The sequence below is a fragment of the Bos grunniens genome, chromosome 24 (genome assembly GCF_055505025.1).
Source record: "Bos grunniens cultivar Pamir isolate PY7600 chromosome 24, Bosgru_T2T1.0, whole genome shotgun sequence".
Lineage (NCBI taxonomy): Eukaryota > Metazoa > Chordata > Mammalia > Artiodactyla > Bovidae > Bos > Bos grunniens.
Window position 1 is genome coordinate 7647175 of NC_141188.1, and position 17187 is coordinate 7664361.

A 17187-nucleotide genomic window follows, 5' to 3' on the forward strand; every position below is an offset into this window, starting at 1 on the left:
TCAAATCCCACCTTCCCTTATAACATGCTTTGGCCAAAAGAACGTGGCTGACTTTTCAGCGCTCCACCTCCGAACCTAGGCCGCATGGCTGTGGACACTTCCGCTCTGTCTTGCAACTACTACTTGAAAAGCCCAGGCAAGACTTATGGAAGATAAGCAATCATCAGAAGAGAATCCAGATGATGCAGCTGAGGGAACAATTTCTGGAGCTGGCTGATTCCCCAGCATAGGAGGAAGCACCATCTAGAACAAGGAGTCAGCAAACTACAGCTCACAAGGGCAAATTCTGCTTGCAGCCTGATCTTGTGTGGCCCTGTAGCTCAGACGGTAAAGCGTCTGCCTACAATGCGGGAAACCCGGCTTCGATCCCTGGATCAGGAAGATCCCCTGGAGAAGGAAACGGCAACCCACTCCAGTATTCATGCCTGGAAAATCCCATGGACCGAGGAGCCTGGTGGGGTCGCAAAGAGTCGGACACGACTGAGCGACTTCTGTGTGTGTGTGCTGTGCTTTGTAACTCAGTCACGTCCTAACCTTTGTGACCCCATGGACTGCAGGCCCCCAGGCACCTCTGTCCATGGGGATTCTCCAGGCAAGAATACTGGAGTGGGTTGCCATACCCTCCTGCAGGGGATCTTCCCAACCCAGGGATTGAATCCAGGTCTTCCACAATGCAGGAGAATTCTTTACCATCTGAGCCACCAGGGAAACCAAAGAATACTGGAGTGGGTAGCCTATCCCTTCAGGGGAACTTCCCAACCCAGGAATCAAACCAGGGTCTCCTGCATTGCAGGCATATTCTTTACCAGCTGAGCTACCATGGAAGCCCTTTGTGTAACCCTAGAACAAAGAATGTTTCCTACATTTACAAAAGATGGTTAAAAGATTATGGAAAAGAGATTGCATTTGGCTTGAAAAGCCTAAAATATTTACTTAAGAGGAAAGTTTCTTATCCTTGACCTCTTAACAAACACTATCTGAGTCACCAGGGAAGGGCCAGATATTTAATATCTTTAGGCTTGTGGGTTATAGGATCTCAGTCACTAAAACTTAGCTTTGCAATTGTAACAGGAAAGCAGTCATAAAGAATAAGTAAATGTGTACGACTGTGTTTCAATAAAACTTTATTTACAAAAGCAGGAGACAGGCCATATTTGGCTGATGGGCCATATTTTCCCAACCCCTGATCTGAAATGTATAATAGATTTAGAAAATACTCCTAATGGAATGAAACAATGAAGATTACTCTAAAAAAGAGATGAGGGGTTTTGTTTTGCCATTTTTTTTTCTTGACCAATTTGCATATTTTCTGTTTTCTGATTGCATCTCCATATTCCATCCATAGTTCTTGGCTTCACCACTTGAGAAGATTCTCCTTGCCTGTCCTAAATGGTCAAATCAGAGATAAATACTAGGAAAGCTGTTTACTGAGAATTAGTCCTGCCTAAAACAAACTTTTAGCAGTTCAGTTTTTCTTGGTGGGAGCGCTGCTGCTGCTGCTGCTGCTAAGTCGCTTCAGTCGTATCTGACTCTGCGACCCCAGAGACGGCAGCCCACCAGGCTCCGCCGTCCCTGGGATTCTCCAGGCAAGAACACTGGGAGCACTACAACCTAGAAATTCACTTTTGGCTGGGAGTTTTCATTAGACAAGTTTACCTCCTCTTTGGAAACAGCACACACAAAGTTCTGGGAGTTGGTGATGGACAGGGGAGCCTGGCGTGCTGCAGTCCATAGCGTCGCGAAGAGCTGGACATGACTGAGCAACTGAACTGAATGCGTTAAGAGACATTTGCTCTTCTTTTTCTGTTTTTTTCCTATCAGTCAATTCTCAGCTAACAGCCCCAACCAAAATGCTGACTTCAACATGAATTTCTGTGTGGAAATCCAGTGTCCTGCCCGCAGTGCTCTGTGTTTGTGCTGACCCCAGACCCTCAGGGCAGGCTGAGTGGGACAGTCACATCCCCTGGGTCAGGTTCATTTATCTGGCAAAGAATGCCAAGCACAAGGTTCTCAGAGAGACTGCACTTTAAATTTGTGTCAACCTTATCTCCCATTAATTCTCCAACTTTCAATATTGTGTTTTGTTTACATTAAAATATCCAAATGATCCAAAAGTTCTGTTCATCTCCATTTGTAAACTGTATCCATAAATCAATATTAATAATTGAAGTATATAAATCATTATCATTTACCCAAGTACTGTATGACCTTAAAACAAGTCTAACCAGCTTCCCCATTAAGTTAGTTAATTAGTTAGGTGATTTTAGTGTTCTCCTCTATTTCCTGCCAAGTAGCTGCCATTTTCAGAACCCTACTCTTAGTACCAAATTCTACACCATTAGTGTCCTGTCACCAGTAAGTAAAAGAAAACCGCATCTAAAAATTTCTTTCCTGAATGTTAGCAATCACTATTCACCAAAAATACTATTTCTAGAACTGGTTTATTAAATGGGTGGATGAAATGAAAATTAATAAATATTTCCATAAAATATGAATAACCTAAAGCCAATTTTATTTTGAGGCATACCAATAGAGACACAGATAAAATACATAAATCTATTCATCTGTATAAAAAAGAATTTTATGAAAATTAAAACTAACTTCCTTAATGTTACAACTGCCTCATTGCTAACATGAAAAAAAAATCTTTTAATATATTTTTTTCTTTTTCAGTTTTATTTCTTCTTCTTTAAGAAAGACTACACGTTATAGAATATCATTCTGAACAACTCTAAAACTATATACATGAATGCATTTATGCTCAAGTTAGCTGTAAATTTATGATACACCCCAGTACTTCTTGCCAGGAATGACAATCAAAATTACTTTATTTTTCTTCTCATTGGCTATCAAAACTTTCATAGGTGGAAATAAACTTTAGTATGAAATTTTTCATATTCATAAAACATTCTATCATTATTAATCTTCTTTGTCCTCTATGTACTGTGCTACAAGAAGTGTGTTAGTCACTCAGTCGTGTCCAATTCTTGGTGATAGTCCACCAGGCTCCTTCTGTCTATGGGATTCTCAAGACAAAAATACTGGAGTGGGTAGCCATTTGCTTCTCCAGGGCATCTTTCCAACCCAGGGATCAAATCCAGCTTTCCTACATTGCAGGCAGATTTTTTACCCTCTGAGCCACCAGGGAAGTCCAGTGTACTACAACTGAGAAAAAAAGAAATAACTGTCATAAGGGTATCATTATACTTTAATGAAAAAAGACTATCGATATCTTGAATTTTAATCATTTTCTTTATCTTGTACAGAAAGGGAAATGAGAAAGAAATATAATTAAATTTCCCCTAGATCTTTGAAATCCATGGGAGTACACTTCAGGAGAAACAGAGCCATCTGTTTCTACGTTTCAGACCTAGAAATGAGCGCTGCACACCTGAACTGCCAGCATCCGAAGTGTCAGCAAAGAACCAGTGTTTATCTTCACCAGCAGAGCATTTTTCACTAGATCCCACTGGGAAATTCATTAATAGGATTAGGGATGATACCATTTCATTGAAGTGAACCAATTCACTTAGTGACCTGAGTCACATGGATCGTGGCTTGTTCAGAGCTGTCTATGAGACTTTCAAGAAATAACTATCAGAAGATACAAGAGTTGATTGTTTTGGGTTCATGATTTAAACATGAGTTAAAAAGAGAGAAATAATGATTTTAGCTGATACATTTAAGCGTAGTTTCCCTGTGGTACAACAGTCTAGGAGGCAAAAACTAAGGAGACAGTAAAGATGAAAATCAGTGCCAAAGGCATATGCAATACTATCACTTGCTCTCTGTGTAACCCTACGTTCTCCACGCTTTTTCATCACCAGTGAACACCAAGGATGCCATACTCTGGGGCTTGGTACGGCAGTCTTATGATGGTATTGGCAGTCTGGTAATCTTGCAGGTTGACCAGTGAGATTCAGTTGAATACAATACTGGAGATCAGTGGAGAAATAACTCCAGAAAGAATGAAGGGATGGAGCCAAAGCAAAAACAATACGTGAATTTGAGTGAACTCCAGGAGTTGGTGATGGAGAGGGAGACCTGGCGTGCTGCAATTCATGGGGTCGCAAAAAGTCAGACAAGACTGAGTGATTGAACTGAACTGAACTGAATTTGTGTTTTGATATAATTGGAGAACTATGAAAAGAAAAAAAATAGGAAGGAAAAAGCTATGGAAGATTACATCAGTGCTGGAACAACTTAATTCTGTAAGAACAGGGAAGTCAGAGATACTTTTAGAAAAATAGAAACTTTTCTCATGACAAGAAATCTTGTTAAATTGCTTCAGATGGAAGGATAGGCTACAATAGACTAGAATATGAGGAGGATTTCCTTGGGGGATGGTAGGGATGTGGCCTGGGATAGAAGAAAGCTGTGTTTTATATTACATCACTCATCCCCATAATCCAGAGTATTCAGTGAGTGACTCAAATGCATCAAAAAACACTTGCAGTGAATATACAGTTTGCGGAAACTTAGAACACGTGTAGTTCTGCATACAGAGTTTTGACGAGCATTTCAAGACTGGAGAAAGGATACAGTTTTCTGTAAGCCTTTGTGGACATGTGGATATAGCTTGAGTATTGATCCCTATAAACAGGGAAGTGGGATCCCTTCCAAGGATGGCTCTGATGCAGGGACAACCCAGAAAACAACAGACAAAGCAGGGAAGAAGAGTTCATTCTATTTTGGTCTCATTCATGAAAATTTGAACTAAGGGGCTGTCCACAGCTGTCACTCTGATGAAATCTTCCAATCTCTAATTATTTGCCAGCATTTCAGAAGAAGATTCAGATATAGCAGCATTATTTGAATTGGACACCAAATCCCCACAATTTCTATATGGATTCGCTAGTAATGGAGCTGTTAATTTTAACCAAGCCCATTTGGAAACACAAGCCCCAGAGGGCCTTGGTTGCAACTCACTGAGTTATCATGGCTTAACTCTCATTTAGAGGATTCAGGAAACAATACTAAAGATCTTACAAAATAATTTTGCCCAAACTCTTAGAAATAGGAAAGAAAAAGTATCTGGGCTAGGGAAACAAAGTGTACAGTCCACTCTGATCTTTACCTGAAGGAAATGTAGGGAATCAGTATTTGCATATATGGTAAAACACAGCTACCAGAATTTACTTCAGGCAGTACGGGCTGCTAGTCGAGATTCCTCCCTTGATATTCTCTGAAACTGAACTTGGACAAAATATTCTTATGAAAGTCAGGAGGGTAGGGTGGGTGGAAAGTGAATGAGTAAACAAGAGGCTGGTAAATAAACACACATAATATATATATATTTGCATTTTCATACTGTTCATAGAGTTCATGGAACATATGTGTACCTATGGCTGATTCACGTTTGTGTATGGCAGAAACCATCAGAATATTGTAATCATCCTGATTAGTTCAGTTCAGTCAGTTCAGTTGCTCAGTCATGTCTGACTCTTTGTGACCCCATGGACTGTAGCCCTCTAGGCTCCTCTGTCCATGGAACTCTCCGGGCAGGAACACTGGAATGGGTAGCCATTTCCTTCTCCAGGAGACCTTCCCAACCCGGGAATTAAACCCACATCTCTTGCGTCTCCTGCATTGGCACGTGGATTCTTTACCACAAGCACCACTTGGGAAGCCCAGACTCAAGATGAGGGATGCACTAATGTTTTGATTAATATAGTGCAACTTGTTTGCGTGTGTTTCTGTGTGTGTGTTAGTTGCTCAGTCATGTCCAACTCTTTGCGACCCCATGGACTGTAGCTTGCCAGGCTCCTCGGTCCATGGGATTCTCCATGCAAGAATACTGGACTGGGTTGCCATGCCCTTTCTCCAGGAGATCTATCCAATATAGGGATCAAACTTGCGTCTCCTGCATTGCAGGCAGACTCTTTACAGTTTAACTTACCAGGTGTACACCTTGCAGGGAACCTATTGATTTTCAAACAAATCCAACCCAATTATTTTCACTCATATCTCTGAAATTAATAATAACTTTTGTATTCTGAACAAAAGCTAATATTAAAGCCACAGCTTCCTAGAGGACAGCCAGGGGTGGAACTTGCCTCTCTCCTCTCCTTCTGTGGGAGTTAGGGAGTTAGAGAAGAGAGAAGGGGAGAGCAGACTGACAGAGGCTCTGTGTGATGCTGAGCCAAAGTGATAGGGCTCAAGTAAGGGGGCATTCAGATGTCCTGCACCTGGGCTTCTCTTGATTGTGGAGAGTTATACTTGATAGTGATGAAAAGGGAGATTACGTTTTGATTCATTGCTATTTCCTTAGTCACATGTGTTTCAGGGTGGATAATTTTACCTTCCCTTAAACAGGTAGATTAAGTATCTTTCATTCATGTGGGTCGATTGATGGGACTATTTGAAAATGTTTTGAGTTTCTTAAGAAAACTATATAAAAGTGCCATCATTTGGCCAAAACTTTATGAATTTCTGAAGTAACATTTTATTTTTAATTATTTTTTATTGGAGTATAGTTGCTTTACAATAGTGTTAGTTTCTACTATGCAGAAAAATGAATCATATCTATATATCATCTCTATACATATCTATTTTTGGCTTCCCTGGTGGCTCAGAAGATAAAGTGTCTGCCTGCAATGCAGGAGACCCGGGTTTGATCCCTGGGTTGGGAAGATCTCCTGGAGAAGGAAATGGCAATCCACTCCAGTATTCTTGCCTGGAGAATCCCATGGAGAGAGGAGCCTGGCGGGCTACAGTCCATGGGGTCGCAAAGAGTCGGACACGACTGAGTGACTTCACATACACATATATATCTATCCCCTCCCTTTTGGTCTTCCTTACTATTCAGGTCACTGCAGTGCACTAAGTAGAATAAACCATAGTTCAAAAAGGTATATGCACCTGAATGTTCACAGCAGCGCCGTTTACAGATATGAACTGATATTTTAAAAAGACAAATTTTTGCAAACACAGGGAAAGCCTGAGTGTAATGCAGGAAAACCTGGAAACAGAATGGCTTATAGGAAAAGCAAAAGGAGTGAGAAAGATGTTCTAAACATATTTTTTACAACATGCCAACATTTGATACAGGCATAGTTGCAGGTTTCTATTTTCCATTTATGTAATAAATACACAATTTAACAAATACCATCCATGGGACGTGAAGCTTTTTGGAATAAGCAAAATGATATAACTATTTCTGGACTCCAAACATATAACCATCCTTCCTTGGAATGTGAAACTGTGGGGTGAGTGGAAAATTCTCACAGTAACGACACATCTGGAAGGTGTCATCTGACAATGAATTCACTGTCAGGTTATTCTAAGCACAATTAAGTGAGTCGTCATGCAAGAAGAAAAGCTTTCATGATGGAAATATTTTCAATAAAGCTGCTGTCATAAGAAATACTCAGGTTGAGAGGAAGGGGAAAATTACACCATTATCAGGTTCATCATTGACTAGATTATTATGATTCATTAAAAAAAAATTCTCTCAAGAAGTCAGCTAGAGCCTGTAAGAGTCTGTGGAAATAGATCTGAGGTTCTTAAGCCATTATAGATTCAATGGTTGACTTCCAGGGGAAAAATGGTTACACTGATCTGTTCTGTTCACTGAGGATAAGTGGATCAAGCCTGTATTTCTGTAAGAAATTAATAAATCCACAGTGTTTTGAGAGTAGATTTCATGACCAAATTAGACTCACTTTATAATGGTCTGAATCACTTCTTTTTTTGCCAGGTGGTGTTGGGGTATCAATTCACAAATCCCAAGAGTTTAGCAAAACACAGGTTTATTTCATTAATCGTGCTATCTATCAGCTGTGGGTTGGCTGTAGATAAGGTACACATGTCTCTCTTATGAAATTCTGGTCAAAGGAGCCATCCTCATGATAAAGGCATGTGTGTCTATGGTAGAGGGAAAAGGATAAATGGTGGGACCACATATTGGCTTTTTAAAGATTAGTTTCTGCTGTACAACAATGTGAATCAGCTATATGCATATATATATACATATATGTATATACACCCTCCATCGTGAGCCTACCCCCCGTCCCACCCCTCTATGTCATTACAGAGCACCAAGCTGAGCTCCCTGTGTTATACAGCAGCTTCCCACTAGCTGTCTATTTCACACATGGTAGTATATATACGCATGGGTGCGTGCGTGCTAAGTCACTTCAGTCGTGCTGACTCTTTGCAACTCTATGGATTGTAGCCTGGCAAGCTCTTCTGTCCATGGGCTTCTCTAGGCAAGAATACTGGAGTGGTTTGCCAGGCCCTCTTCCAGGGGATCTTCCTGACCCAGGGATTGAACCTGCACCTCTGTGTCTCCTGCACTGGCAGGCAGGTTCTTTGCCATCTGGAAGGCTGGTCAGGTATGTGTGTCAATGCTGTTCTCCTGATTCATCCAACCTCCCCTGCCCCACTGGGACCCCATGTCTGTCCTCTACGTCTGCAACTCTCTTCCTGCCCTGCAAATGGGTCCATCTGTACCATTTTTCTAGATTCCATGCACATTAATATACACTACTTTTTCCTCATTCTGACTCACTTCACACTGTATGACAGACTCTAGGTTCATCCACATCTCTACAAATGACCCAATTTTGTTCCTTTTAATGGCTGAGTAATATTCACTGTATATATGTACTGAATCATCTTTATCCATTCTTTGTCAAAGGATGTTTAGGTTGCTTCCCGTCCTGGCTATTGCAAATAGTGCTGCAATGAATATTGGGGTACACAGGGTCTTTTGTAATTATGGTTTTCTCGGGGTATGGGAGTGGGATTGCTGGGTCATATGGTAGTTCTATTCTTAGGTTCTTAAGAAACCTCCGAACTGTTCTCAATAGTGGCTGTATCAATGTATATTCCTACCAACAGTGCAAGAGGGTTCCCTTTTCTCCACATCCTCTCCAGCATTTGTATATATATATATTTTTGATGATGGCCATCCTGACCAGTGGAAGGTAATACCTCCTCACAGTTTTGATTTGCATTTCCTTAATAATAAGTGATGTTGAGCATTTTTTCATGTGTTTATTAGCCATATGTATGTCTTCTTTGGGAAAATGCCTGCTTAGGTCTTCTGCCCATTTTTTTTTTGATTGGGTTATTTGTTTTTCTGATATTGAGATTCATGAGCTGCTGGTATAGTTTGGATATTAATCCTTTGTCAGTTGTTTCATTTGCAATTATTTTCTCCCATTCTGAGGGCTGTTTTCTCATCGTGTTTATGGTTTCCTTTACTGTGCAAAAACTTTTAAATTTAATTAAGTCCCATATGACCCAGTAATCCTAATTCCGGGCATATACTCTAAGAAAACCATAATTTCAAAAGGCATATGTACCCCAGTGTTCACTGCAGTACTATTCACAATAGCCAGGACATGCAATCAACCTAGATGTCTGTCCACAGATGAATAGATAAAGAAGTTGTGGTACTGATATACAATGGAATATTACTCAACCACAAAAAGGAATGATTTGAGTCAGTTCTAATGAGGTAGATGAACCCAGAGCCTGCTATATAGAATGAAGTAAATCAGAAAGATAAAAACAAATATCATATATTAATGCATACACATAGAATCTAGGGAAATGGTATGATTAACCTATTGGCAGGGCAGAAATGGAGAGTTAGATATAGAGAAAAGACTTACAGACACAGTGGGGCAGAAGAGGGTGGGTCAAATTGAGAGAGTAGCATTGAAATATATACATTACCATATGTAAAATATTAATAGACAGATAGTGGGACATTGCTTGTAACACAGGGAATTCAACTCTGTGCTCTGTGACAACCTAGAGGAGGGTGGGATGGGGTAGGAGGTGGGAGAGAAGTTCAAGAGGCAAGAACATATCTATGGTCCATTTAAATATTTAAAAATTTAAAAAAGATACTGTTTTAAAGCAAGAGTTCCACTGTCTGTGCACTGAAAGCCAAACTCTGACAGTGGGTGACTGCAGCAAAGCGAGGGTTTTTTGTAGGATGTCAGTGAGCCTCAGATATATTCCAACTTGGTCTTTCCATTGAAGGTTCTTTTAAAGGGGAAGAACAAAGGACTTGGGATTAACCGTTTTGTGACATTTCTTAATTGTAGTTTAGGTGGTCAGAATGTCTCTGGTTTGTAATTCTCTGAGTAGGTGGTGTAGAGTTTGTTAGCTAATCTTGCCCTGGAAAAACAACCTGCGTTTGTACGTTGATGATATTTACAACAGCAATTTTAGTGCGCCAGTGATACAGTGAAAGAGAAGACTTGGGGTTCCATGTCAATTGGGATTGAGGGTGGGTTGTCTGGGGCTTCATGGATTCAGTTGCCATTGGTGAATTTAAAACATAAAAGTAAGAATTAAAGCTCAAAAGGGTACAGCAAGCTGTCAATCAAATGGTCAGTTTGTCTAAGTCAACCTGGACTTTCTTAAAGAAAAAGAACTTCATGGGTGGGGCAGCCTGGCTTCTTATGGAGTTGTGTAGCTGATAAAGTGTTTATTGGAGATGGATCTCTTGAAAGTGGAAGTCTAGGTGATCAGAGGCTTGATGCCAGGTACTTACATTACAATCCAAAAAGCTGATTGTCAGGCTCTTAGAACACTCTTACCATTAAAGAATTTAAAATTTGGTAGTTGACAATACCAACAGATATCACTAAGACAAGTAAACAAACAGGCAGAAGATGAGAAAGAACATTCTAAGTGACAAAAGAAACATTTATAATATGTTAGGACATGACTGAGCGACTTCCCTTTCACTTTTCACTTTCATGCATCGGAGAAGGAAATGGCAACCCACTCCAGTGTTCTTGCCTGGAGAATCCCAGGGACGGGGGAGCCTGGTGGGCTGCCAGCTATGGGGTCGCACAGATTCGGACACAATTGAAGCAACTTAGCAGCAGCCTGTGAAAGAGGGAGAGTTAAAAACTGGCTATTTGAATGAGGCTTGAAGGTTAACTAGAATTTCCAGAGGTGAAAACTGTTAGGGAAAGTCTTTTAAATTGTAGGTGATAACATGAAAAAATAGGTTATATATTACAAACAACGTTTAAAAATTGTCTGAATAATACTTTAAGAAAGTTAAAAAGAAAAAAAAAATTTTCCTGAAATATGATCTGGGCAATATTGTGGAGGGTGTTGAGTCTTGGGACCTATCGTCTGTACCTGACTTGGTGATCAAATGAATCCACTCAGTAGTTGAGCAATAATGTGACCATATCACAAATACACATTTAAAGGTAAATATGGCAGGTAGAAATGTAACTGATTTTTATCTGATATTTTGCGTCTTGCAGCATTACTGAGTTCATTAGTTCTAACAATTTTTTGTGGGCTCTCTAGGTGTTTCTGCATCTAGGACCATGTCTCCTGCTAAGAGAGGTAATTTCACTTCTTCCTTTCTGATGTGGATGGGCTTTCTTTCTTTCTTTCTTTTTTTTTTTTTGTCCAACTGTTCTGGCTGGGGCTTCTAATACTGTCTAGAACATCAGTGGCAGGACTGGGCATCATTGTTTTACTCTTGATCTTAGAGGACAAATGCTCTCAAGTTTTCACCATTCAGTAAGCCAAAACTGAAGAACACCTAGACAAACTGATCTTGGCAATGATTTGTTTGATAGGACACAAAAAGAACAAGCAACAACAGCAAACATAGACAAGCAGGGCTGCAGTAAACTGAAAAGCTTCTGCACCGCAAAGGAAACAGACAACAGAATGGGAAGTTAATATTTGCGAATAATATAATATATAATTTATATGTATATTATATATATATATATTATATTATAAGGAATTAAATTTTCCATAATATCTAAGGAACTCCTATCACTCAAAAGCAAGAATAACTCAATTTTAAATTTGAGGAAGGGACTTGAACTGATCCCTATCCAAAGAAGACATGCAAATGGCCACCAGGTATATGAAAAGATGCTTCTCAATATCATTAATAATCAAGGAAACACAAATCAAAACTAAAATGAGGTATCATCTTAACCTCAGGAGGGCTATTATTAAAAAAATTAAGTGTTGATGAAGATGGTTTCCTCATCAGTTTCCAGGCATGTCCAAATCAAACTGCACATGCTGAATGTGTGCAGTTTTTTTTATGTCAATTATACTTAAAGCTGTTTAAAAGATACTAATTTGGGAAAAGAATGTTTGATTGGACAGGAAGTGGATGTAGGGAACACATTTTCAAGGCCGTAATTAGGGGACTGAAGAATAAGTACAATAATTTGAAATTAGACAGAAAGATAAATTTGAAAGGTATTACAAGGTTAAAAGGGCTTCCCTGATAACTCAGTTGGTAAAGAACCCGCCTGCAGTGCAGGAGACCCTGGTTCGATTCCTGGTCAAAAAGATCTGCTGGAGAAAGGATAGGCTACCCACTCCAGTATTCTTGGGCTTCCCTTGTGGTTCAGTTGGTAAAGAATCCACCTGCGATGTGGGAAACCTGGATTTGATCCCTGGGTTGGGAAGATCCCCTGGAGAAGGGAAAGGCTACCCACTCCAGTATTCTGGCCTGGAGAATTCCATGGGTCGCAAAGGGTCAGACACGACTGAGAAACATGGACTTTCACAAGGTTAAAAGAAGAAGAGGGTGGCAGAGGATGAGATGGTTGGATAGCCTCACCAATTCAGTGGACATGAATTTGAGCAAACATCTGCAGATAGCGAAGGACAGGGAAGCCTGGCGTGCTCCAGCCCATAGGGTCACAGAGTCAGACACAACTTAGCAACTGAAGGAGAACAACAAACTACAAGGTTATCAGAAAATAATTGAGTCTGTGGGTAGTGGAAAAGGGCTAAGTCAAAGATTGAGATGAGGCCTTTGAAATTAAGCGTCTGTGGGATATTTTCAATTTAAGAGAAACTCAGAAAGAATAGCTGATTGGAGTTGGAAAGATAAATGATTCTATGAGGTTTATTTTTACTCATTTTGACTCAAACAGAATTTGCTAAGACAGTCATCTCTTTGAGTTTTCTGACACAGACGACTGAGACTTCAATGTTGCCAAGAAACCTTCTTACCAGTTAACAGAATTGTAAGAAATTCTGAATGGTGGAAGGAAGCAAGGCTAGAGGTGAGATCCCCCAAAATCTATCCCAGGAAGGCATCTTAAATAGCAGTGGAGTACGCTGGGGGCTCAGAGGTTAAAGTGTCTGCCTGCAATGTGGGAGACCTGGGTTCGATCCCTGGGTCGGGAAGATCCCCTGGAGAAGGAAAAGGCAACCCACTCCAGTATTCTTGCCTGGAGAATCCCATGGATGGAGGAGCCTGGTAGACTGCAGTCCATGGAGTCACAAAGAGTCAGACACGACTGAGCGACTTCACTTTCACGCCTGTCTATGCCATTTTAAAAGGGAAGTAGGCAATATAGGTTCATTTACCATAACTTCAGGCTAAGTAATCAGTGTACAAAGGGGAAAATCAACAATCACAAGTACACTTTGATACAGTGATACTATGTAACATAAGTTTCCTTAAAGTACAACACGCGAAAGCACTTTCTTTTTCTACACCTAAGTGTGGATAATAACATGGATCTCATCCATCACATTGTATTGCTGTTTTATAGTCTCCTTAATTTACTGTTAATACAATACGGGGAGTTTAGTGCTCACTCATCAAGTTGCATTAGCATTGTATTTTGTTATTATTGTATCAAGCTAATATAATACAGTTCTTATAATGTCATCAAAGTCTATACCAAGCAGAAACATTATATCAGGAAGTTTTCAAACACATTTCCACACGGCTTGTGAATCTTTCAGGCACCAAGATGCAATAAGAGGCTCAAAAATGTCTGTTGAGACTGCAAGGATATTTGTGAAGGGATGTTATGAATGTGCTATTTTGGGGATTTCGAAGGCCTCCCCATGGAAGCATGTTCCATATGAGTTAGTAAATCTGCTTTAAGAGTTAACATTTTCTATCCCAACTCTCATATATGGAAGAATGATTCTGCTTTAGAGAAAAAGTAGGGCATGCATTTTTCCTCTCAGTGTCAGTCTGGTTTTGGTCACTACCATGCAGTGAATTCATACCTAAATTCAGTTTAGGAGCTCAACTATAGACACATGAACTTGTTATCAAACTGTTTAGTGTTAATTGAAAGAGAAACAGTCCAAGACCCAATTGAAGCTATGAAAACACAGTTTTTGATATGACAATAATTTTATGTGAAAAGATAAATCAGTAACCACCAAAATAATGGGGTAAATGGTTCATACTATAGAAATTCAAAGTTTTTTTTTGCAGATGAGATGTGGGAAGTTATATGGGAGAAGAGCCTGGTTAGAAAGAGAGGAGTGAATATTTGGACTGACTGTGTATATATGACATTTAGGAAGGAAACTAACTTGTTTTAAAGAGGACTTATAACAAATGAGTGTAATAGGGGAACAGAAAATAGAGAATCAGGTGGTATTTTTTAAAGATTAATCCTGTAGAAATCTGTGAAACTGTTCGAAGAGTTTTAGTACTATACAGCGTTGTTGTTCAGTTGCTGAGTCATGCCCAGCTCTTTGTGACCCCATGGACTGCAGCATGCCAGGTTCCTTGTCCTTCACTATTTGGATATATTATAATTTTAGGATGATAAACTTGTTAATGGTTTTGTAGGCTGGAAGGAGGTATAAGAAACAGAACCAGAAGAACAACTGGTAAAACTCTGGCCTCAGGTAAATAACAGGATAGGGAGAAAAAGGAAGGTTATTTTAGAGAAATGAACAAGGAATCTTGTATTTGAGTTAGGAAAGACTCTTTTAAAAAATCATCAGCTGTTTTTAATTTCTTGTTCACGTATAAGGCAATATTAGCAGAAGTTGGGACTACTTGTATATTACCAATAAAGAATATGAAACAGTTGGAAAAATAATTGTACAAACAAGTGCAAGAAAGAAAGAAAGAAATGATGGTTTAGGGAGAAATCATGCATTATCCTTTGAGATACTGAGTGACATCAGGCTGACAAGGTGCAAAAAATTTAACGGTAAATTATGGTTGTTAATATTGATCTTGAATGCAGTGACAACTGTAATCATAAGTTGGAATCAACTCAATAATAGGAGAATATAGTAAAATCAGAGCAGGTCAAGAATACTTGTCTAAATTTTTGATTTAGTAAATGTCCTATTTCCTGATGTGAAATAGAGACCAAATCAAAAACAACCATCTGCAAATTATACATTTAATATGTAGAGTGAGAACAAAGGTTTTTCTAAACCGGTGGACAAAGGCCCAATTCCAGTATTATAAAGCTGTAAAGCTCCATAGCAAGGAAAAACCACCATATTTTATTTTCACCGTTTACAATATTGACCTGGCCAGAAAAGAAAGAAATCTCTATTTATCGCCACCATTTCTTTTGGTGGAGAAGATTTTATTGCATTTTTGACACTTATTTAGATCAAGACTTTATATGAAATAGGTTCCCCCCCGACATGGTCCACTGGGTAGAATGCCTTTTCTGATGTCAAAAAACATGATATATTTAATCAGTTCTGCCTTCTGAAGAACATGTTCAGTCAAATCGTAGTAGAATTCCATCTGGTTGAATGCATTTGGGGAGTAGATGGTTTTCTGCACAGTGATTCAGACAGAGCCTTTGCAAGATGACTGAAGTGGTTACAAGAGACATTCATCTATGGCTCTCTGTCACTTAGAACTGGATCTATCGCCCCAGAAGCAAAGACTAAAAGACTAAGAACCTGTTTCTTTAGCATCTCTTGGATGTGTGTATATATGTATGTGTGTATTGTGTGTGTGTGTGTGTGTATATACACACACATGCGTGTATTATGTGTATATGTGTACTTGTATGTATGTGTATATATGTATATGCATATGTATGTAATACATATGTGTGTATATGTGTACTTACATGTGTATGTACATTTGAGAGATTCTAAAATAGGGATTTCTTGAAGACTTTGCAAATTCAAATTTTCATGCTACTGAAGGAACAATTCACTATATCTCTAGTCTTCATGTGTGAGCATGTCACTATGAAGGTGTCACTTCAAAACCTATCATTGAGTTTTGTCTTAAAATCCCAAATGAGTTGAATTTCAATAATCGCCTCAGTTTGTGAAAGTTACAGGTGTGTTCGGAGTTATGAGTCATGCAGAATATTTATGAAATGTTTTTCCTGAATGTAACTTAATATTGATTGTGAGTTAATTGTGTTTCTGTGTGTGTGTTTAGACATTGGTCTATTTCACTAGAAATAACATGCATTTTCCTATCTGACATTGCTCTCCTTTTACATTTTAATAAGTTTTTCATGCCCCTTCTGTATTGGATTCAATTTTTCTGTTCTGTTGTTTTGAATTCTGCACACACATTTAAACACTTATGTGCCAAATCTAATTTTTCTTCTAGAAAAAGATAATGAAGTATTTACTACAGGAAATATTCTACTAGAATAACCATTGCATCTCTAGTTTATTCTTTTCTTGTTCTCTTTTCTATAAACGTGTAAGTATGCTCCAGCAAGGAAATTGGTTATGATTCACTCTTTTTAACTATGCTGTCATGAAAATAACCAAATCATAGATTTCTGTCAATAATGATCTCATTTTATCAATCCTGAGGTAGCTCAATCTGACACATAGTGTGCATTCCCATATGTATTATGTTGTTAATTCTAATAATAAAACATTAAGAACTAGGATTGATTTTGTCTTAATGTTATGCCTCTTATAGGAATTTTGAGCATTCATGAAAATGAAACGGTAAAAATGGTACAGAAATTGTGGAAAGCACTTTGGCAGTTCTTCAAGTTAAATATAGAGTTACCATATGACTCAGCAAACTGACTTTTAGATACATAGACAAATAATTGAAAACACGGATGCTAACACACACATATACGCCAACATTTACAGCAGCATTATTCACAATATCCCAAAGGCAGAAAAACCCAAGTGGCCATCAGCAGATAATGATTAAACAAAATGTGACATTTACATAGAATAGGCTAGTTCAGCCATAAAAAGCAATGAATTTCTGAGATATACATAACCAAGGAACCTTGAAAACATTATGGTAAGTGAAATATGACAGACACAAAAAGATAAATATTTTGTGAGTCCACATAGGTGAAATGTCAATAATATACAAATTCATAGAAATAGAAATAGATTAGAAGTTGTCATGGGTTGAGGGTAGGAGAAATGGAGAGTTCTTATGTACAGGGCAAGAGTTTCACTTTGACGTCGTGAGAAATT